General features: G+C 43.5%; 1 long non-coding RNA gene and 2 pseudogenes across 3 annotated transcripts in view; all 3 read left to right on the forward strand.

Moving 5' to 3' along the window:
- LOC146072269 (uncharacterized) overlaps positions 1-25,114 on the forward strand; it is a 167,751-nt gene that overhangs the window by 99,251 nt on the left and 43,386 nt on the right. The window lies entirely within an intron of this gene.
- Positions 10,547-10,666, forward strand: LOC146076184 (5S ribosomal RNA; annotated as a pseudogene).
- LOC146076179 (5S ribosomal RNA) lies at positions 20,245-20,363 on the forward strand (annotated as a pseudogene).

Genomic DNA, 25,114 nt, shown 5'->3' on the forward strand with positions numbered 1-25,114 from the left:
AACAGATGGCAAAATGGCTTCTTCTATGGCAAGTTTCTACTGAGCGCGTCTTCTGTGTTGTCTCATCTGCCGCTTAGACATAAAGAAAAAATAGCTTCCTAAAGGAAGATCCTTGCTTTATATCTACATATAGATAGAAACGGATGCTATGAAATGCTCAAATCACTGTAAATCACTGGTTCCTACTATATTTCGGTGGGAATTCATATTTAGCCTCGGAAGCATTATCACCTTATGAATATATTGAGCCTTATACTAAACCAGACACAACAAGCGATATCTTTGGTAGGCGCATGTGTCGGAGTTGCACTGCACATGCATCCCGTTCTTGTTCATAAGAAGTTGCACTACAGATTTGTATGCGTGGTATCGGAAATTATAAGGGGCTGAAGAACTGGAGGTAAAGGGACGGGTAAGAAGATGTGCGGCGATGTTCCCTCTTATAGTGTCAGCGGCATGTCACCAAAAGCTGTGGCTTACAAAGACGATAAATTGCTCACATAGGAGGAGAGGCACATAATTGGTTGATAGGCGCTTTTGCTATATTGTGCTCACCAGTATAAGCACCAGAGGTGGAGATGCAGGACAGTTAAATATTCAAATAGGGGATCATCTGGCAGATGTTACAGGGAGTGGCGGCAAAAATGCAGAAGAGGGACAACCAGTTTTATTATTTAATACCAGTTGGGTTATGTCACAGTCTAAGTCTACCAACTGTCATACTCTGGGCAGTTATGGTGGCCATACTCACTTCCTGCGGCCATGCTGCTCAATCATAGGGCTACTCCAAAGTTTTATGATCTACGGACCTGTGCCCAACGTTGGGACTGCCAATGGTATCGTAATACAAATTCAGGCAACTGCAGCATTTGCCTATTTTTTTATATTTGCTGCTGCAGCATCAGCATAAAATTTTATATCATGCTCTATAACCCTAACGAAAACTATACATTGAAAAATATTTGGTGAGCAGGCAAAATGGAAATAGCCAAGGTGTAGGTCAAAACTTTGCTGAGTTCCGTGCAGTATCCATAAATTACAACAATCTTGACTGCAGATAGAAATTGCTAGAATTTTTAATATTTTTTTTAAATTACATTTCCACTGATGCAGAGATATAGAGCTGAAAATCAGCCTATTCTGTCCTATTTAATTTAAGGCACTGTTTTAGTTTGATGAATAGATGGCCACTAATCCAATTTGTCTTGGTGATGGAACTTGTTTGTTTTTGACGGTAAAGAACAACAATTTGCTACTGTCACAAGTTTTATGAGCATTTCAGTGAACTTTCCTCATACGGCAAAGTTGGTCGCTGGACACATCCCCTACTAGGAACGAAGTCGCCATCCAACTGAATGGCTTCAGCTTTTGACGCAGAGTTGAACGTTGGTGAATGAGGTTATGTTCTTTCTGGACATTCTTTATTCCACTACCATACTTATTGCCCCGATGAAGTTCTAAATTAAAATTTACAATTCAAATTCTAATTGTTAAAATAAATTTCACCGAATATGTCGTATTATAGTCTTTAAGTATGTTTAGTTATCGTATTGTTTATGTTCACACGTGGCTGGATCACAGGCATACTGTATAAGCCCCAGGGAGTTTAATAAAACGAAATCATTGAATTATTTATTACGATGGTTCCAGCTCACAGTACATCATGTTCTACATACATTTTTATTATCTGCATAATTTGTAATATTTCAACATTTTGCATTAATCTAATGCCACTTGCAGATTGATCAGTTCTCCTTACACCAGCAGAACTAGGCAGCACAGGAGACCAGTAGCACTAGGCAGCACAGGACACCAGCAGCACTAGGCAGCACAGGACATCAGTAGCACTAGGCAGCACAGGACACCAGCAGCACTAGACAGCACAGGATACCAGTAGCACTAGGCAGCACAGGATACCAGTAGCACTAGGCAGCACAGGACACAAGCAGCACAGGACATCAGCAGCACTAGGCATCACAGGACACCAGCAGCACAGGACACCAGCAGCACAGGACATCAGCAGCACAGGACACCAGTAGCACTAGGCAGCACATCTACCCACTACCCTCTTTAATGCGCCAGCATGGGATATATATAAAGTCTGGATCTTGCAAGATCCGCTGCAGGATGATGACTTTTTGCCGCGTTTTTCGCTCCGGTAAGTATTCGCCGAACAGTGTTTTGATCCGGGCTCGGATTGGGGGTGTCCGGATGTATTCGGATTCCCAAAACCCAAATGTGCTCATTCGTAGTTTTAACAGCCTTCAATGTTAACACAGCCTTCTGTTATAACACAGTCTCATTGACAGTTATGGACATTAACCCCTTCAGTGGCAATCCCCCAAATTTTCCGGGCTGTGCCTCAGTGCCCAGTCTGGCAAGGCCAGAAAATTCTCAGGATTGCCACTGTTTTGAGCCGGGCAGCATTGCTGAGTTCAATCGCTGAAGTCAGGCAGCTTCAGTGCTGTCCGGCTCCCTCTCTTCTGCCGCTCCTCCTACTCCCCCCTCCCCTCCGGCTTTTCTTTAGAAGGCTCCGGCATCGGCTTATGATAAGCCAGCTGCCGGGAGCAGGGACGGGGCAGTGGGGCGCAGGGCCGGACAGTGGCTGATTGACAGTTCAGCAGCGCTGACCGGACCCGGGGAGGCAGTGGTGGGGTTTTTTTTAGGGAGCGCTTCCCATAAAAATCTTGCCCAGTGGGGAGTGCTCCCTAATAAAAGGGGGGTTAATGGCTCCTTCAGGAAACAATTAGAAAAGAGCAGATATTAAATGTAAGTGCACCCAATCCTTTATTTATTGTTTTCCTCATATTGTTTTGAACATTTTACATTTCAAACAAAGGAGATTTCATAGACCTCTATGTTTATTGAGTGCTCTTTAAAATAATTATATACAATTTAAAATTATTTGTTATTTTGAAGTGATTATGGGGAGTATTTTTTAATATGCACATCTGCCAGTGTTGAGCAGAGAGCTAAAATCATTGACAGCATTATTGTTATTAGAGAAGGTAGAAGTTTAACATAATAGAATAGGTTGATTGAAGGTCAGGCAAGGGCAAAAATACAAAATAAAAATGCATTTGGAAGGGCTGCGGCTCAGGCGCGTGGTAAGCTGCAATGTTAGCAGCTTAGCAAGTCAACCTGAATCGGTCTCCATGTTCACATTCCAATGTGCCACAAAGATGTCATGCCCTAGAGCAGGGCTGGCCAAACCGGTCTTCGAGATCTACCAACAGTTCACATTTTCCAGACCATCTAGCTGGTGCACGGATTATTTACTATCCCATTTTTAAACGTGCTGCATTCATTTCTAACCGACACATCCTACAGATTCACAGGTGGCCGGGAAAACATGGACTGTTTGTAGATCTCGAGGATTGGTTTGGCCACCCCTATCCTAGAAGGTATTACCACCATAACCAAACCATCTGCATTATCTTGTTCAGTAAGGAGTGTGTAGTTTTCAAGATCATCTTCTTCGTTCACTGCCATAACTAAGGATGGGCTAGCAATTTAGCTGTCCAAGGCAAAAAAAACTAGGAGGCGTCACTGGCACTGCTCCGTGGCACCTCTACAGTATTTGACACGCACAGTGCCTAGATGGGCACCATGTCAACTAGAAAGCTACCACCAGAAGAGACCTTAAGACACTACGGGAGCTTATACTGTTTTCAAAATGTTCCAGATCCTTGGCTTCTCCTTGATCCCAGCAGTCCTGCAGCCCAACATCTTAATGTCACTTGATCCAGGGTCAGGGTTGCACAGGGCACATTTTTATCCTGCTTTTGGTATATATATATATATATATATATATATAGGGACAATTGCATACTATGTTTGTTCTAATGGTCAAAATCTGTTCACTTACTATACATAATTACTTTTTAATGATTCGTTTTTAATTCTAAAAACACCATACCTTGGCATTGGCTTATATCCTTTGTCTCCAGTCATACTGCTGGTGCATAATTCTAGTCCAATGATACTACTGGTGCATATTTTCAGTCCAGTGATGCTACTGGTGTCTAATTCCAGTCCAGTGATACTACTGGTGCCTAATTCCAGTCCAGTGATACTACTGGTGCATAATTATAGTCCAATGATACTACTGGTGCATAATTCCAGCCCACTGATGCTACTGGTGTGTAATTCCAGTCCAGTCATACTACTGGTGCATAATTCCAGTTCGGTGATACTACTTGTGCATAATTCTAGTCCAATGATACTACTGGTGCATAATTCCAGTCCAGTGATGCTACTGGTGCATAATTCCAGTCCAGTCAAAATACTGGTGCGTAATTCCAGTCCACTAATACAGCTGTAATCCTGGTCCAGGGATACTGTTGTATAATACCAGTCCAGTGATACTGCTGTATAATTTCAGTCCAGTGATACTGTTGTATTATTTTCCAGTCCTGTGGGAGAGGGGTGCTGCTGTAAATTTTAAATTGCGTTACTTGCAAGTGATGACACACTTGAGAAATATCTGGGCACTGAGGGAGAGGGGTAGTGCTGTCTTATACCCCTTTTACACCATAAATCCCGGATCCGTTTGGAAGAAGGATCCAAGCCGGGTCGGATCCGGGATTTACACCGTTTACACTGCGGTGCCCACCCGCATTGTAGATAGAGGCGGCGCTTGGAGATGACATCTTTTCCAAGCGCCGGGACCCGGGTCTGACCCGCCGAAGACCCAGGGTTTTGCAGCGGTGTAAAAGGGGTATAAGATATTAAATTGCAATGAAGAGTAGACACTGGAGTAAAACAAAGGTAGTTTGTGGAAGGCCCAACTGCTGAAATATTGCATCTTTTTCCTGCTAATATATTACATGACTGTAAGCTACCAAGCAGGGCCCTCCTACCTCTATATCGGTCTGTTACTAGTACTACCTAGTTTGTTCCAATTGCAATGCGCAACGGAATATGCTGCGCTCTATGAGAAAATGTAAATAATAAATGGACTGTCTGACATGCCTGCCATCTAGCTACCTCGGCAGAGCCAGATTAAGGTCTAAATGGGCCTGGAGCTGAAAATTATCAAGGGCCTATTATGCGCAATAATAGGGGTTGCCGCCAGCATCTAATAATGTAGGGGACGTGACCAGTGTTCTGGTTGTGTGATCTGCTCATGGGTGAGTCTCTATTTGTGTAAATACTTTCAACTAATTATATATGCCTGGAAAATGCAGGGGGCTGGCATAAGAAAAATGCAGGGAGATATATTGGCGGGTGCACTCCAAAGGTGCACCCGCAGGACGCCGATGTCCTAAGATACTTGCGGGGTGAGACGGCACTCCAGTATAAAAAAAAATTTTCAGTATAAAAAAATACTGAAAACCGAAACTTGGTAGACAGTATGTCAGCACCTTTTATGTGGTAACCTAAGTTTACCACACCATATACCCCTTATACAAATCATGCAACACAATAGTAACCCGTTATACTGTACTTGCTTCTTACACATTATGCCACATGGAATGAGACAAAATTCACATCGATTGAGCAAAAATTCACACTATGGCACACAGATGGAGTCAAAATTCACGTTATGCCACACAGATTAAGGCAAAATTCACATTTTGCCACATGGCTTGAGCCAAAATACACACTATACCAGGCATGTCCAAACAGTGGCCCTCCAGCTGTTGTGAAACTACACGTCCCAGCATGCCTTGACATAGTTTTAGCATTCCATAATTGCAAAACTGTGGCAATGCATGATGGGACTTGTAGTTTCACAGCTGGAGGGCCATAGTTTGGACATGCCTGCACTATACCAACCAGATTGAGCAATAATGCACAATATGCTTCATAAATAGGGGCATTGCGCGCCAAAGGCGCACATTAAAAATTTACACCATAATGTTCATTACATGTTAAGCCTCACACCATAATCTCCATTACGTATTATGCCAAACACCATAATGCCTATTAAAAATGATGCTACATAAGTGTTGCTTACCTACATGTTCATTGCCAGGGGTTCCATGTTCATTGCCAGGGGTTCCATGCTCATTGCCAGGGGTTCCATGCTCATTGCCATGTGGGATTACATGCTCATTGCCATGTGGGATTACATGCTCATTGCCAAGGGGGAATACATGCTCGCGGTAACTGGGGGACAGTCGACGCCGGGCAGAAATGACAGCCATTAACAGCCGGGCAGAGAGCAGGGGGCTGCCCGGCTGTATTCAGAGCACTGCATGTCCCGGCTATTTGAAATAATACCCCTTTCATACCAGAAAATGCAGCGAATATGGTCCCAGGATCTTGCAGGGACATTCTCGGACTGGCGCCTTTTACACCAGCCTAGTCCCTGCATTTTCTGGTGTGAGGGGGGAGAGAAAACCACCCCCGCCCCCCTTTAAACAACCAGCTATATCTTCGGAACCAACTGACCCATTTACATGTAGCATTCGGATGATTTTGGTCCTGTGAAACTGGGCCGTTTGGTTCCAGAGAAATCTGCCCTCAAACAACATGAACAGCCATAAAATTACATTTCAGAAATGAAAAAAAAAAATAGTTTTACCTGCAATATCTCTAGAACCAATGAACCCATATGGGCCAGTTATCAGATTGAAGGCCCAGCGATTTGGGTTCGACTGAGATCAACCTCGAGTTTCTGTGATGCTATAGGGGGAACTGGCAGCCGTTGGAACCGGGTGGAGGTCGGAATTAGCGGGTCCCATGTTATCTTATGGGGAAAACGTTCCAGGTTTGCCTGGCGGTATCTCCGGTTCCCGGGGGGCTAGCGACGCGGGGCTGGTCTCGTTGGAAAGCCCTGACCCTCAGCTACAAAATGGGCCTATTTGGAGAGTGGGCCTGGAGCAATAGCTCCATCAGGCCCATTATTAATCCGGCTCTGTACCTCGGTGCAACCTTTTGGCCTAAAAACAACACTGTGAGGTGTGAGGTGATCAGGGTAGACTGGAAATGAGTGTAAGTGAATGTTATTGAGGTTAATAATAGCATACGAGCAAGAAAAAAAACTTTGCGTTTTTTTATGTTTTGTTTTTAAAATTCAGATCCAAAACACAGAAGGGCGGTGTTTTGGAACACATCCAGGCCCAAGCACGACCGGAGATACAGACCCAAATCCCAAAACATGAAACACGAAAAGTGCAAGGTAGCAAACAGCCTATGAAAATATATATTGGTGATTAGCTGTAAATCCCTGAAAATGCCTGGGCATGCCTGTGTTTTCCCTGACACTCCCAGAAAATGGCCGAATAACCAGAGATACAGACCCAAATCCCAAAACATGAAACACGAAAAGTGCAAGGTAGCAAACGGCCTATGAAAATATATATTGGTGATTAGCTGTAAATCCCTGAAAATGCCTGGGCACGCCTGTGTTTTCCCTGACACTCCCAGAAAATGGCCGAATAACCCCCCCCCCAAGTGGCGGCTTTCTGACAATCAACTTGTAGACGGCTTTTGCAAAAAAAAAAAAATATGCCGGATTTTATCGCAGGATGGTGACCTGCATGCGTGCTACGATAAGAACACATGCGCAGTAGACGGATTGTCAGAAGGCTCGCAATCAGGTTTGAATAACCCCCACTGTCCTCATATATGCATTTCTTCAATACAGTATACAGAATCAGCTTCAGTCTATGGGCAAAGTACAGCATATTGCAGGGCAGGGAAATACTGTAGTCGCAACGGTTTCCAAAGTAATCATCCGTTCCTGAAGGTTTTCTCTGCTCATTAACCAACATTACCAAGGTTAGACATGCCACTGACAGCGACTCTTCCCTTCACATCACAAGGATGTCTGCTCTAATAGTGTTATTAGAGTATTATCTTCTCCTGTTATTTAAAAATAAAATCACATTTTGTTCTTGTGCATCACGTTGGCCACAATCGCAATCTGGTGCATTACTGCAATACTGGGCCTTATTCACACCTGATCGCATGGCTGCGAATTCCCACAGTGGGTGATTATCGATAGATTGGACACGAGTTCAGCCCATGGTATGCATGCATTTTTGTATTATTTATTTATTAACACTTTCTTATATAGCGCAAACATATTCCGCAGCGCTGTACAGATTATATTTGAACATTCAAATCAGTCTTTGCCCCATTGGAGCTTACAATCTATATTCCCTACCACATGTACACATGCACACAGACATTCTAGGGTTAATTTTGTTGGAAGCCAATCGACCTTCCAGTAAATTTTTGGAATGTGGGAGGAAACCGGAGTACCCGGAGTAAACCCACGCAAGCACAGGGAGAATAAACAAACTACGCACAGTTAGGACTGTGGTGGGAATCGAACCCATGACCTCAGCATAAGTATTCATACACCATTTGCAAGGTGATTGACAGGAAGTAGGCGTCTGGGGGTGGTAACCGTCCGTTTAGTAGGAGTGCCAAGAAAAACACAGACGTGCCTAAGAAACCGCTGGGAGTGCCTGGGAAAATGCTAGGCAGAGACAGAACTCTGGGAGGCAATGGAGTCATCTGCCGCTGGGCTCCTGCTCCCAAGGGGGCACAAGTGAGCTTAAATCCATTAATTGAAAGCCATTGATATCGCTTATTTTGCTGAGTTCTGAAATATCTGTTCTCTCTCTATATATATATTTCATAAGATACATTATATATTTTATATAAGGTGTGTGTGGGTGGGTGCGGCACCAATATGCATCTTGCCTCCGGACAACTGGGACAAAGTTACGTCACTGATGCTGGGCGTTGGCTGAGCATATTATTGGAGGGTGTGTGATGCCAGCTCCAGGCAGGATATGCCTTTTTCTAATACTCTGAGCCTGCGATGACTGGTGCCCAGTGTAAAAATCAGTCAATGTTGAGCTTGTTACGATGGGCTTTGGAAATATTCGTTAGGCTGTGAATAGATTTGTATCCGTACACGTCCACTTGCACAGCCATCGCATTTATTTGTAAGGCGAGATTTCACTCTACCAGGGTGGTGGCTTTGCTGAACACTGGTCACGGCCATGTCATCAAGTCTGAATTACCCCAACTGAGGCTAGTCTAGAGGCTAGTATGGAGGCATCGGTGGGTACAATGAAAGCAATAGATGCAGATAATTAGATATAAGCTCAGTCAATCACTTTGGCAGTGTCATTATTTAAGTTGTTCATCCTATCATCTCTATTTTTTGGTAAGAAATTAACAAAATTCTTCCCACTGGTTCTAATGCAAAACCAAAATGAATAAAATAAAAGGTTATACAAAATACAGTGAAACTGCGAATGGATCAGTAAGGGGGGTATTCAATCCCCGCCGCTATATTCGAGGGGGGTAATAGCGGCTTTTAAAGCTGCCAGGCCCGTTTTGCTAGTAATGGCCGTGAAATGTTGACAAGCCCCCTTTTCGCCGATCGGCAGGCAGGACATTAAATTCCGCTGCATGAAGAAGCCAACGGAGGCGAAACACGTGTCCTAATCCAGCGCCCCACGTTACTTCCACTCGTCAGAGACGGACCTGTGCTCTCCCACCAACCCCCCTTGCATACAGCCTGACTTTGCGAGATTTTAACGGACCTACTCGCTTCCCTACGCCAGCCGCGGTGCACGGCGGCCATTGACTTTATCACCATCCGCATCGGAGCTCTCACTCCAAACACCCGGACGGACCGCGTCACCCGCCCAGCCGCATCTCGGCTGAGGACGGCTAAAACCACATGAGCATCCAGGCTTCCATTCGCACACTACAGGATCAGGTACAGGAGTTGCCACAGTCTGTGGTACACTCCTTAACGTTACTTTATATTTTTTCTATTTTTTCTGCTCTAGGAATATCAGGCTCGAACATTGCTATCAAGGGCCACTTGCTACAGTGTACTCACAGTGTGTCAGTCACAACCACTGATTCTCTTCATTCTCACTGAGGACAAGTTCAGTCTGAGTGCAACATTATCCTCAATCTGCCATTTGTCATTAACGAGGCACATTGCCTCCAGAGGAGCCAGTTTACCAACCTTTTTCCTGTGATACTCTGTTGCTAACGATTATCTATTAACCAATTGCAGTAAAATTATTCAATCTTAACGTATCACAACCAAATTTATGCCTATGTGTTCCTAACCAAACTGTGAGATACACACTGTGACCTAGTTACACCAACAACGGGGCACACTGCCTCCAGAGGAGCAACCTCTTTTCTATGATACACTGTTGCTAACGGTCAAAGGTTAACTAATTGTTGCTAAATTACTGTCAATTTAATCCTAATGTATTACCACCAAATCCATGCCGAATTGTTTCTAACCAAATGGTAAGACACATACTGTGACTCAAGTTACATCAAAAACCAGGGTGCTTCCAATTAATCACCCACTCTCTAGGATATCGTATCCAATCTTTTTCCACCCTGTTACCTGCTGCTAATAATTGAATTCCTAATTGTATGCTGATTATACCAGGGTCACTGGTGGGATATATATATATATATATTCATTTATTATTATTATCATTTTTTCTGCCCCAAATATTTGGGTTAAACATCCATTATTAAAGGTGTTATTTAGCAGTTAACCTGAGCTGTTGGGTCGTGACACAACTCATAACCAGTATACCACCATACCTTACTGGAGTGCCCAAACCCTTTTCGAACTTGGAAGCCAAGCAGTGAAGGGCCAGGGCAGTATCCAGGTGGGTGACCCCCTGGAGAAGTCCAGGTGTGGTATTACATCTAGGTATCCCAGTCAACAGACTAACAGCACAGGAGCCGCCTACTGCTCGATTCTAAAATCTAAAACCTTGCCAATATAGGCATTAATTCTTTCAATTTACAGGATAGAGCTACCCAGTAACGTGGGGTCACTGAACCCCTATCTGTTTAACAGTTGGGGACAACTAACTCATTTTTTGCCACCTTTGGTCACTCTGGTTACTATACCTCTGATGACTACATGCAACAAATGATAAATTATATGTGTGGCTAACTTCTAAAAGATTGATATATGATGTAATTTGTATAACTCAATAGTACCACACAACAAAAACAACCAGTACAGTCAGAATAATGTTTACTGTATCCATGCGTTATGCCATCCTATTTTAACAAGTCCACAATAAAAGCTATGTTTTAAATAATAATAAACATCACATTTTCTAAGAGTGCGCCCAAAAAGCGTTTGCTTTCCTTTGTTTTGCCCCTTGCAAATACAAAACAAACCCACCCTCAGTTATTGCTACTGAACGCTGGGCGCACCACCAACCATACAACCACCAGTATCTATGACCATGTGGTTCCTATGTTGGTTATAATAAATTGGCTTAGATTAAAACTTAATAATTGTTCCAGCTGTGCGGGCCCTTCCCCACTTTTTCCTTGCATCCATTCTCACTGAGGTCTTTCTCAGCTCCAAGGATCCAGCACGCTAACTCAGTATTGGTACAGAAAAATTGGACTTGTGCATCAACCTTAAGATAATAGATCTTCTTTTTTCTAAGGACCATTTTAATTACCGAACCCAATGTCTAATTTCAGTCTGAAACAAGAATTACAACAGAAAAGGAGAATTGACAACCTAGATAATATTTTCCCTAACACCTTAAACGACACCATACCAGATTCCAATTGGACGGACGATCTGAGTAAACTCAAATATACCTTACAACGTCAAATTAGAACAAATTGGGACCTGACCAGTCTTGAGAACTACTGTAGACTTAAGATTACACCACGAGGACTACGCCCTAAGACATTCCCAGCTTTTGAACTCTGCACGGAGAATTTAAAAAGAGACTGGGAAAACAGCCTATTGAAATGCTCTCAGGAGTTGATGAGCATTTTAATCCAACATAATAACCTAACTTTGGAAACAATTTCCAAAGATATAGAGACGCTAGGTAAGAAACTTGAACCCTGGGAACAAACCCCAGCATTTCAACTCAATTTCGAAAAAAAACTAAAAAGAATTAGAAGACTACAAAAAAACCATAATTGAAAGGAAGAAATCCAAGTTTCAGAGAGACCAAATAGACTTCCAATCAGGCCGTGTATTTAATTGGACCAGAAGAAATTTTAGGAGAGCAAACCCCAGATATCCACCTTCTGCTTCTGACACAGAATTATTCGAGTGTAGAAGATTACAGTGACGATAATCTACTGCCAGTGGCTATTACATCCAGCAGATCCTCAAATCTAACTCAACGTTCACAACTATCTACTCCAGTCTACCACACAACTGAACCTTTTTTAGAGTTTGGCTGGGGCAACAGAGGCCAAAAACAAAAAGAAAGACCAGACGGAGCCACACAAAGAGGAAGAAGGGACAGACCAAGATGGGAACAACAAACTCCAAACCGCTATCCTCAACGGGACAGACAACCCAAGGAGCGGGGATATCAAAGTTACAGATAATAAATTTATCCTCACATATATTATCAGAAGCCCAACAAGAAGTGTTACAAAAAGGACTAACCTTCTGCCCAACATCTAACTTTGATCGATTTCAGTGGGAGACAAATCTTCAACTTTTCGGCCGGAAGTTACTTCTCACAAAATTTCATGCTAAAAAAGATCAGTATGAAATACCAGCCATCACATGGACCAGCCAAGAACAGGAAGCACTTGCCATTTTGGAAGACTTAGACAATGATGAGGAGCCCAAGGAACTATCAACCAGACCGAAGTGTAAAAAAAGATCCACTTTTTTTCCTCCCACTAATATCTGTCCGGAGGTACAGGTCTTCACCAATTTGGTTCCACGTGATTTGGATAAGTTACATCTAAGAACCAACAAAATGTACAACAGCAACATCACAAGAACTCAGAGGAAGGCCATTCAGGAGATTAAACAATGGGAGGATGTAATACTGAAACCTTCAGATAAAGGGGGCAATATTGTTATTTGGCCCTTGCAATTATACCTCTAGGAAGCAGACAAACAACTAAATGACACCACATGCTATACCAAGACAATATTTGACCCCACCTCAAACTTCAAGATTTTATATGACCGGATCATAGACAAAGCCAGAAACAACAATATCATCTCTAAAAGTGAACACCAATTCCTCCAAACGCCACATCCAAGGATTGCAACATTTTATATGTTACCAAAGGTCCATAAGAACATCAATGAACCACCTGGACGACCCATAGTGTCGGGCAATGGTGCCCTTATTGAACAGGCCTGTATCTTCCTTGATACTCATCTAAGGAAACACGTACTTTCATTACCATCATACACACAAGACACAGCAGATGGGTTGAAAAAACTCAATGAAATGCATTTGGAGGATGACGAGTATTTGGTGAGTATGGACGTTGAGGCACTGTATACCAGCATAAAACATGATCTGGGTATCCAAGCTGTTAAATATTTCCTTGAAATGGAAGAAACAGATGACTTCCACCTTTTTCTCTTGGAACTACTGGACTTTGTCCTTAAGAAGAACTATTTCATCTTCAACAGTCGATACTACATCCAAGGAAGAGGTACTGCTATGGGCGCAGCTTGTGCCCCAACCTATGCAAACCTCTTCCTTGGATGGTGGGAACGTGAACATGTGTTTAATGACAACAACCCCGTCTATGAAAGTAGCATCACTACTTGGATGAGATACATAGACGATATCCTCCTGATCTGGAAGGGCTCGGAACAATTACTGACTCAGTTTGTGGATAATTTGAATAACAACTCATTAAACCTTAAATTAACATACGAACACAACCACTCAAGCATTACGTTCCTGGATTTGAGAATTTACAGAGGAGAAGATAACAAAATTGAGACAGAGCTCTTTAGAAAAAAACACGGCTACCAACACTCTGTTACACCAATCCAGCGCTCACTTCCCACCCACGATAACCAACATACCAAAGGGTGAGTATTTAAGACTGAGAAGAAACTGTTCAAGTGATGAGGTGTATAAATCCAAAAGTAAAGATCTTGCTGAGAGGCTGAAGGTCAGAGGATATTCCAACAGGTCCATAAAGAAAGCACAACAAAGTATCCATACAACAGATCGATCAAAAATCCTATTCCAGAACGTACAATCTCCCTCAAAAACTACAGATAAGACTATCAGATTTGTTGCCAATTTTTGTTCTGAATGGCGACAAATAAATGACATCATACAAAAACATTGGCCCATTATCATGAGTGATGGTGACCTGGCAGCTAACCTGAAACCAACGGTAGATATGAGCTGGAGGCGGGCTCCAAACCTCAAAGACCAACTTGTACGGAGTCATCTCACACGAGAGAAATCAAGAACTACCCTACCTAAAGGTAGCTATCCATGTGGGAACTGCAAGTTATGTCAATATATCAAGAAGACCAAAGATATAGTGGACAAACATGATCAGATCATTCCAATCAATGATTACTTCAACTGCAAAAGCAAAAATGTAATATATTGCATCTCATGCGAATGCAATATGCGGTACGTAGGAATGACCTCACGGATGTTGAAGCTAAGGGCATTGGAGCATCTGGGCAATATCCGAAACGCCCCCACCGATATTTTAAAAATAAAACAACTAAACACTGTGGCCAGGCACTTTCATCGAGCCCACAATGGGAAACCCAAGGGATTTTCCATTTGCGGTCTGGAACAGATCCATTTGGGCCAAAGAGGAGGAGACCTCAATGTAACATTACTCCAAAAAGAGAGCAAATGGATATTTCGCCTAGGATCGTTAGCCCCACATGGTCTAAATGAGGACATGAAATATGGATCCTTTCTCAAATAATCAAACAACCAAATAATTTTTTGAAAAAAAGTCCTATAAACTAACAATTTAGGATACAATATACTGGTCCTTCCAGAAACCAATTTTTTCAGCAGTTTATATATTATCATTTGCACTAAGCTACTATCTTAACCACTGGGTATCACCTGACCCCACTAACAATTTATATCACCCCAATTCATATCACCCCATCTTTCACTTTTTCACGATTTTTTTGTGTTTTCTCTCACTATTTTTTCACAGTTTATATAATGCTCTGCACTTCCCAGTCCAGCCACACAGCCACTCCTGGGATTATACCCTCCTGTTCCAATATGCACCCCAGACCCATTGGGTCCCCATCACCTAACCTCACAAGTCTACCTCTACCTCCCTAAAGTCCCGATATCCTTATGCTATGCTCTCCTCAACTAACTACTTATACCCATCACTGCCTCAGGCCCCCCAAGGACCCAGAGCTTCAAATCGTCCCATATATAACTTCCCTTCGTTTCATATTTCTATTCTTGGGCCCTTTTTCTTGTACAACCCACCAATCAATGGTCTCCGTATTAATTTGTCTTATAACGGCGCATAGAGTTGTTCTAGTTCCACTCTCTACTCTCTAATAATCAACACTGGCAAATAAAGAAACCAGAACACTGCATAAATAAAAAATAAATAATACAAAATTAAAAAATAACAAATAAAATAAAAAATAAAAAAACAAATAACAAACAATTAAAAATAATTAATACAAAATACATAATACAAAAAATAAAAAAAATAAAAAATACTAAATACAAAATAAAAAAATTAAAAAACAATGACAAAATAAAAAATAATAAATACAAAAACCAAATAATCAACAATTTTAATAATACAGAAAACCTTTCTTCCTTTGTAATATAGTAAACAACTGCCAAATCCCTCTGTATCTTACAGAAACAATCAGTCCCATAATGTCAAGCCTAGCTGGAACAATGATAAACAGCTGAGAATTGTCAATTACGAACACTCATAATTAGCTCATTGGCTCCCCAAACTGTCAATCTACGGTTGATGCTCAGCATTGGTCAGGAATCAGAATAAAGGGCAGCTGCCCTCAAACAAGATGGCGCTGCATGAAGAAGCCAACGGAGGCGAAACACGTGTCCTAATCCAGCGCTCCACGTTACTTCCACTCGTCAGAGACGGACCTGTGCTCTCCCACCAACCCCCCTTGCATACAGCCTGACTTTGCGAGATTTTAACGGACCTACTCACTTCCCTACGCCAGCCGCGGTGCACGGCGGCCATTGACTTTATCACCATCCGCATCGGAGCTCTCACTCCAAACACCCGGACGGACCGCGTCACCCGCCCAGCCGCATCTCGGCTGAGGACGGCTAAAACCACATGAGCATCCAGGCTTCCATTCGCACACTACAGGATCAGGTACAGGAGTTGCCACAGTCTGTGGTACACTCCTTAACGTTACTTTATATTTTTTCTATTTTTTCTGCTCTAGGAATATCAGGCTCGAACATTGCTATCAAGGGCCACTTGCTACAGTGTACTCACAGTGTGTCAGTCACAACCACTGATTCTCTTCATTCTCACTGAGGACAAGTTCAGTCTGAGTGCAACATTATCCTCAATCTGCCATTTGTCATTAACGAGGCACATTGCCTCCAGAGGAGCCAGTTTACCAACCTTTTTCCTGTGATACTCTGTTGCTAACGATTATCTATTAACCAATTGCAGTAAAATTATTCAATCTTAACGTATCACAACCAAATTTATGCCTATGTGTTCCTAACCAAACTGTGAGATACACAGGGCTGCCAAGAGAAATCCTGGGCCCCGGTACAACAGCGTCATGGGGCCCCCCTGGAGTGGCGAGCAACAGAAAAGAGGTGTGGCCATTAAAGGATATAGGGGTGTGTACCACACCATATACCCTTTATGCAACACAAGGGGGTTTAGAAGAGGAGGAGATGGGGGGTGGGAGAGGGGATGGTATAGGATGGGAGGGGGTGGTAAAGGAGGAGGAGATGGGGGTAGTAGAGGAGAAGGGGGTGGTAGAGTATGAGGAGAAGGGGGTGGTATGGGGGAGAGAGGGGGTAGAGGAGGAGAGGGGGTTGGTAGAGAAGGGAGAGCAGGCAGTTGTTATATAAATTTCTTTGCGCCTCCTAATCCTTCAGAGTGAAAAGAGGGGTCGATTCAGACACGTTATTTTGGATCCAAATTCGGCCCTATCCCCGATGGTCGTGAGCCTGCACAGACCCTGGGAGCCAATGAGAGGGGGGCTGCAACAGGCATCACTGTATCTCTCCACACCCCCAGCAGAGGTATTCGTGTGCTGAACCAAACCTCTCTACCTCCCCTCACAATACACGCTGGGTACCCCTGTCACTAATGCTTTCGGCAGCTGGAGTATCTGTAATTGGCATAGATGGCAGTGGCTCCCATAATCAGTGCAGCAACGACAGCGGGTCCCTGACATTAGCGCCGGCGGTAGAGGGGGTTCCTGACCCCTCTATACCCACTATATCACTGACCGCTCTATACCAACCACTACATCACTGACCGCTCTATACCAACCACTACATCACTGACCGCTCTATACCAGCCACTACATCACTGACCGCTCTATACCCAACCACTACATCACTGACCGCTCTATACCCAACCACTACATCACTGACCCCTCTATACCCGCCACTACATTACTGACCGCTCTACACCCGCCACTACATCACTGACCCCTCTATACCCGCCACTACATCACTGACCGCTCTATACCCGCCACTACATCACTGACCGCTCTACACCCGCCACTACATCACTGACCGCTCTATACCCGACACTACACCACTGACCGCTCTATACCCACCACTACATCACTGACCGCTCTATACCCGCCACTACATCACTGACCGCTCTATACCCGACACTACACCACTGACCGCTCTATACCCACCACTACATCACTGACCCCTCTATACCCAACCACTACATCACTGACCGCTCTATACACACCACTACATCACTGACCCCTCTATACCCACTACATCACTGACCGCTCTATACCCACCACTACATCACTGACCGCTCTATACCCGCCACTACATCACTGACCGCTCTATACCCGACACTACACCACTGACCGCTCTATACCCACCACTACATCACTGACCCCTCTATACCCAACCACTACATCACTGACCGCTCTATACACACCACTACATCACTGACCCCTCTATACCCACTACATCACTGACCGCTCTATACCCACCACTACATTACATACCCATCTGCACCCTATGCTACTGAACTCATATACTGTACATACAGTAGGTACACATAGTGTATATTTTTATATCTATACCACTGACCGCTCTATACTCTACACTACATCACTGACCGCTCTATACCCACCACTACATCACTGACCTCTCTATACTCGCCACTACATCACTGACCTCTCTATACCCGCCACTACATCACTGACCTCTCTATACCCGCCACTACATCACTGACCTCTCTATACCTGAGACTACATCACTGACCTCTCTATACCCACCACTACATCACTGACCTCTCTATAACCACCACTACATCACTGACTTCTCTATACCTACCACTACATCACATACCCATCTGCACCCTATGCTACTGAACTCATATACTGTACATACAGTAGGTACACATTATATATATATATATATATATATAGACTTGGAGAGAAGATGCGGCACACCATTCACGTACAAAACGATTCTTTAATGCATTAAAGAATCGTTTTGTACGTGAATGGTGTGCCGCATCTTCTCTCCAAGTCTACCTACTTTCACATGCAGGCACCCATGCAGTATCCCACCTAGGAGGCTGTGCCGGACACCTTGGATCGCTATATATTATATATATGTATATATATATATATATATATACACAGTATACACACACACACACGTATATAAACACAAATGCTCATAAATTGGAATATACAGATTGTATAGACATATACAATTGTCAGAAACACATATACAAATGGTTCATATACACACACACACACACACATAACTATATATATTTTTATATAGCGCTACAGATGCTAATATCTATATACAAGTACCAGATACTGTAACAACAGCTCCCCCCCCCCCCACACACACACACATACAAAACACTGACATGTATTTTTCCACACAATCACATGCAGACACACACACACACACACACACACACACATTTAATGGAAGCACATTTAATGAAAGCAACAGGGCCCACCCACATAGGTACTTAAGTTACACATATTCTTACACACATAGACATACTTAGTCCATTCCACACAGCACTGACATGTTTTTATTAAGTTAACAACTATTATAAGAGATATCCCAAAGCACTCACCCAGCAGCAGGCAGCTCCTGTAAATGTGTGACTGTGCACCGTGGAGAAGGGAGGAAGCATGAAATTGAAGCTGCCCGGGAGGAGAGAAGAGGAGGAGCCTGAGGTCAGGAAACATGGGGGGGGGGGGGGCTAGCCTGCGTGAGCTCAGCTCATTGGTTGCACTTGCTGTCCCAGGGAAAGAGGGACTGCACAGTGCACAGCTGTTGCATGGGCTACGTTCAGTCAGTGCACTCACACTGCGTCTGTCTACTCTCCACTGTCGGCTGTCAGAGAACAGTCAGGCTCAGCAGCACACGCTGCCTGCAATGCCTCCCGGCCAGCCACAGATATGTACGGCACATCTGTGACCCCAAACAGTTCCACTGACACCCTGCCCAGCACGCCACTGATGCTGACATTCCCAGCATCATGGAGCCGCGCTGCCGCTATATGAGGAGGCGGGGCTGCGGCGGAAGAGGAGGACAGCGGGTGGGAGGAGGCTGCTGAATGGAGCAGGAGAGCCATCGCTGACCGGGCTTAGGCAAATTCGGGGGCGTGGCCTAATCGCGGACCCGTGGCCACGCCCCCTTTTATAAAAAAAAACTTTTTTTTTTTTTTTTTTTGTGTCGGGACCCGGGCCCCCCTGGCAGGCCCGGGCCCAGGTAAAATGTACCCGCCCCCCCTGCCTCTCGGCGGCCCTGGAGATACACACTGTGACCTAGTTACACCAACAACGGGGCACACTGCCTCCAGAGGAGCAACCTCTTTTCTATGATACACTGTTGCTAACGGTCAAAGGTTAACTAATTGTTGCTAAATTACTGTCAATTTAATCCTAATGTATTACCACCAAATCCATGCCGAATTGTTTCTAACCAAATGGTGAGACACATACTGTGACTCAAGTTGCATCAAAAACCAGGGTGCTACCAATTAATCACCCACTCTCTAGGATATCGTATCCAATCTTTTTCCACCCTGTTACCTGCTGCTAATAATTAAATTCCTAATTGTATGCTCATTATACCAGGGTCACTGGTGGGATATATATATATATATATATATATATATATATATATATATATATTCATTTATTATTATTATCATTTTTTCTGCCCCAAATTATTGGGTTAAACATCCATTATTAAAGGTGTTATTTAGCAGTTAACCTGAGCTGTTGGGTCGTGACACAACTCATAACCAGTATACCACCATACCTCACTGGAGTGCCCAAACCCTTTTCGAACTTGGAAGCCAAGCAGTGAAGGGCCAGAGCAGTATCCAGGTGGGTGACCCCTGGAGAAGTCCAGGTGTGGTATTACATCTAGGTATCCCAGTCAACAGACTAACAGCACAGGAGCCGCCTACTGCTCGATTCTAAAATCCTTGCCAATATAGGCATTAATTCTTTCAATTTACAGGATAGAGCTACCCAGTAACGTGGGGTCACTGAACCCCTATCTGTTTAACAGTTGGGGATAACTAACTCATTTTTGCCACCTTTGGTCACTCTGGTTACTATACCTCTGATGACTACATGCAACAAATGATAAATTATATGTGTGGCTAACTTCTAAAAGATTGATATATGATGTAATTTTTATTACTCAATAGTACCACACAACAAAAACAACCAGTACAGTCAGAATAATGTTTACTATATCCATGGGTTATGCCATCCTATTTTAACAAGTCCACAATAAAAGCTATGTTTTAAATAATAATAAACATCACATTTTCTAAGAGTGGGCCCAAAAAGCGTTTGCTTTCCTTTGTTTTGCCCCTTGCAAATACAAAACAAACCCACCCTCAGTTATTGCTACTGAACGCTGGGCGCACCACCAACCATACAACCACCAGTATCTATGACCATGTGGTTCCTATGTTGGTTATAATAAATTGGCTTAGATTAAAACTTAATAATTGTTCCAGCTGTGCGGGCCCTTCCCCACTTTTTCCTATGGGCAAAGTACAGCATATTGCAGGGCAGGGAAATACTGTAGTCGCAACGGTTTCCAAAGTAATCATCCGTTCCTGAAGGTTTTCTCTGCTCATTAACCAACATTACCAAGGTTAGACATGCCACTGACAGCGACTCTTCCCTCCACATCACAAGGATGTCTGCTCTAATAGTGTTATTAGAGTATTATCTTCTCCTGTTATTTAAAAATAAAATCACATTTTGTTCTTGTGCATCACGTTGGCCACAATCGCAATCTGGAGCATTACTGCAATACTGGGCCTTATTCGCACCTGATCGCATGGCTGCGAATTCCCACAGTGGGTGATTATCGATAGATTGGACACGGATTCAGCCCATGGTACGCATGCATTTTTGTATTATTTATTTATTAACACTTTCTTATATAGCGCACACATATTCCGCAGCCCTGTACAGATTATATTTGAACATTCAAATCAGTCTTTGCCCCATTGGAGCTTACAATCTATATTCCCTACCACATGTACACACGCACACAGATATTCTAGGGATAATTTTGTTGGAAGCCAATCGACCTTCCAGTAAATTTTTGGAATGTGGGAGGAAACCGGAGTACCCGGAGTAAACCCACGCAAGCACAGGGAGAATAAACAAACTACGCACAGTTAGGACTGTGGTGGGAATCGAACCCATGACCTCAGCATAAGTATTCATACACCATTTGCAAGGTGATTGACAGGAAGTAGGCGTCTGGGGGTGGTAACCGTCCGTTTAGTAGGAGAGCCAAGAAAAATACAGCCGTGCCTAAGAAACCGCTGGCAGTGCCTGGGAAAATGCTAGGCAGAGGCAGAACTCTGGGAGGCAATGGAGTCATCTGCCGCCGGGCTCCTGCTCCCAAGGGGGCACAAGTGAGCTTAAATCCATTAATGAAAGCCATTGATATTGCTTATTTTGCTGAGTTCTGAAATATCTGTTCTCTCTCTATATATATATTTCATAAGATACATTATATATTTTATATAAGGTGTGTGTGGGTGGGTGGGGCACCAATATGCATCTTGCCTCCGGGCAACTGGTACAAAGTTACGTCACTGATGCTGGGCGTGGCTGAGCATATTATGGGAGGGTGTGTGATGCCAGCTCCAGGCAGGATATGCCTTTTTCTAATACTCTGAGCCTGCGATGACTGGTGCCCAGTATAAAAATCAGTCAATGTTGAGCTTGTTACGATGGGCTTTGGAAATATTCGTTAGGCTGTGAATAGATTTGCAGCCGTACACGTCCACTTGCACAGCCATCGCATTCATTTGTAAGGCGGGATTTCACTCTACCAGGGCGGTGGCTTTGCTGAACACTGGTCAAGGCCATGTCATCAAGTCTGAATTACCCCAACTGAGGCTAGTCTAGAGGCTAGTATGGAGGCATCGGTGGGTACAATGAAAGCAATAGATGCAGATAATTAGATATAAGCTCAGTCAATCACTTTGGCAGTGTCATTATTTAAGTTGTTCATCCTATCATCTCTATTTTTTGGTAAGAAATTAACAAAATTCTTCCCACTGGTTCTAATGCAAAACCAAAATGAATAAAATAAAAGGTTATACAAAATACAGTGAAACTGCGAATGGATCATTAAGGGGGGTATTCAATCCCTGCCGCTATATTAGAGGGGGTAATAGCAGCTTTTAAAGCTGCCAGGACCGTTTTGCCAGTAACGGCCGTGAAATGTTGCGATTTGGGCCGAAACTCGACAACCGTTTACAGGGACACGCCCCCTTTTCGCCGATCGGCAGGCGGGACCTTAAATTCCGCCTGGCGATATGCTATTGAGCAAAACGAAAACGAGCCAAGGTCACGGCTGTCGGGACAGGTCGACAGTCGTGACCCGGGATTGAGTACCCCCCTAAATCAGTTAAGGTTCCATGTGCCATGTGTTTAGGGGCGGATTGGCCCACCGGGAAACCGGGCCATTTCCCCCCTGGGCTGGCTGGGCCGCAGCACTTTGACCACTTCCAAAATGGCCGCGGGAGGGCTGCTGCGCATGCGCGCACAGCACCTCCCGGGCCGGATTCGGGACTCAATCCGCCCCTGCATGTGTTAATTATGGTTTGTATCAAAATAATGTGTTGCACAAAGAAAAAAAAAACATTTAAAAGAAAAAAATAATTCTGATCTGATTTTTTTTCCTTCCACAGTAGCGAACCCCCTTGTAATTACCCACCCAATAAAACATTTCCGATTTCTGCTCACAGTGGACCTGAGCCTGAAACGAAATTACCAAAATAGCTAATTTTTTTCAGATTAAACCATGTTGCAAGACAAGGGCCGTAAATAAATTCATATTGTTTTTGCATGCAGGGTAAATATGGGCAACCTTTGTATGAGGCCCACAAATACTGGACAGCCTCTCAGAATTAAATGTTCCTCCACATTTAAAATCTAACCCACCTGCAGTGCAACGTGGCTGATTCACTCACCACAATGTACTGTATAGGTTTCTGTACATTTCATAGACTTTTACATTGATATGATTTATGAAAATACATTAGTGTAAATCAGTATGGAGCGATATAACCAGTTTTCTGGAGAGTAGTCATGCCACGATTCTATATTTGATTAGGAACCTTTTTAAGTGGAGATAAGTGCCTTTATAATAGTAGTCAGCTTGTGACTTGTGCTTGCATAGGATCGCATAAGACTTGATGGATTATGTTAATTTCAAAATGATTATAATGTACAGTGGAGGTACCTTCATTTCTGAAAGATTGTTTTACGGAATAAAAACCTTTATGGAATTCAGAAACCCATTATTGATGTCGATTTAAAAAGTCCTTTTTTTTTTTTTCTTTAGAAAACTTTACACAACCCTCTTTTAAACACTACCGTATGTCCAAATGACAAATTTTTTGTAAGTGCGTAAGAAACATTCAGTAAATTATGGTAGCGTGCACTAGACTACAAGGAAAATGTCAACATAATGCGCTGAAGACCAAATCAAATGCTGCCTTTAACAACTGTAGCTCATTATTTGACTTCTCTTGGCTCTTCGTTAAAATTGCATAGTACATGTATGTTCAATTAATTCCCATTACTCCAACATGAGAATGTGAATCATTTATCATGTACTGTATTATATATTCTAAATTTGAAACCTCACTGGTTTAATTGGAAAAATGCAATTAAATAGACAGCCAAGATATGACTACATATGGTAAAATAAATACATTTCCTATTTCCTCTACTTTGAGAAGTAGTCTCTCTCTACTAACTGGTGGGTTACCTTGTCTGTTGTCTTTTCAGTCCTGTTAGGAAGGCTGCAATTTTTGCAGATGGATAAAACCATGCTGCACTGCAGGTGGGGCAGATGTAACATGCAGAGTTAGATTCGGTGGGGTGTGTTCAAACTGTCATCTAAATTGCAGTGTAAGAAGCAGTCAATATTTACCCTGCACAGAAACAAAATAACTCACCCAAATCTAACTGTCTCTGCACATGTTACATCTGCCCCACCTGCAGTGCAGCATGGTTTTGTCCGCCTGCAAAAATTGCAGCCTTGCTAACAGCACTTACTTAGGCCTTTATGCCTGTACACATGGGGTGAGTGATCCTCTCTGCTTAGCGATGCAGTTAAGCACAGATTGCTCAGCACACACCGATGCACCAGCGATAGTACGGTGCTGAGGGATCTATCACGGCCACTGTTCTCTGATGGCTTAGAAAGAGCCCTCATATTGCCCCGTGTATATGGCCCGTGTGTATGACCCTTATATTGCTCAATCTTTGCTTTAGAACTCTGCTTTTCCCATTAGCCAAAATGAATGGGCACTGTGACAAACCTGGCTAATTCATGTACAGTACATTCTGACATCTTGCTTGGTACAGGGCCGGTGCAAGGCACCAGAGCGCCCCAGGCAAGTCGGGGTGGGGGCGCCCCGGTGTCTGCCGCCCGGGTACCTGTCCTGCGGCGCTGTAAAGCTGGTGGCGGCAGCGGGGGGTCCTTGCAGTCAATAAGAAATAACGAGCACTATCCGCCGGGCTATGCGGAAGCGCTTCTGTTTTGGAAACACTGGCCGTACGGCGCACGCTGATTAGCTGAATCTCAGCCAATCAGCGTGCGGCCAGTGTTTCTGT

The sequence above is a fragment of the Crinia signifera genome, chromosome 4, assembly GCF_055691185.1.
Source record: "Crinia signifera chromosome 4, ASM5569118v1, whole genome shotgun sequence".
NCBI lineage: Eukaryota > Metazoa > Chordata > Amphibia > Anura > Myobatrachidae > Crinia > Crinia signifera.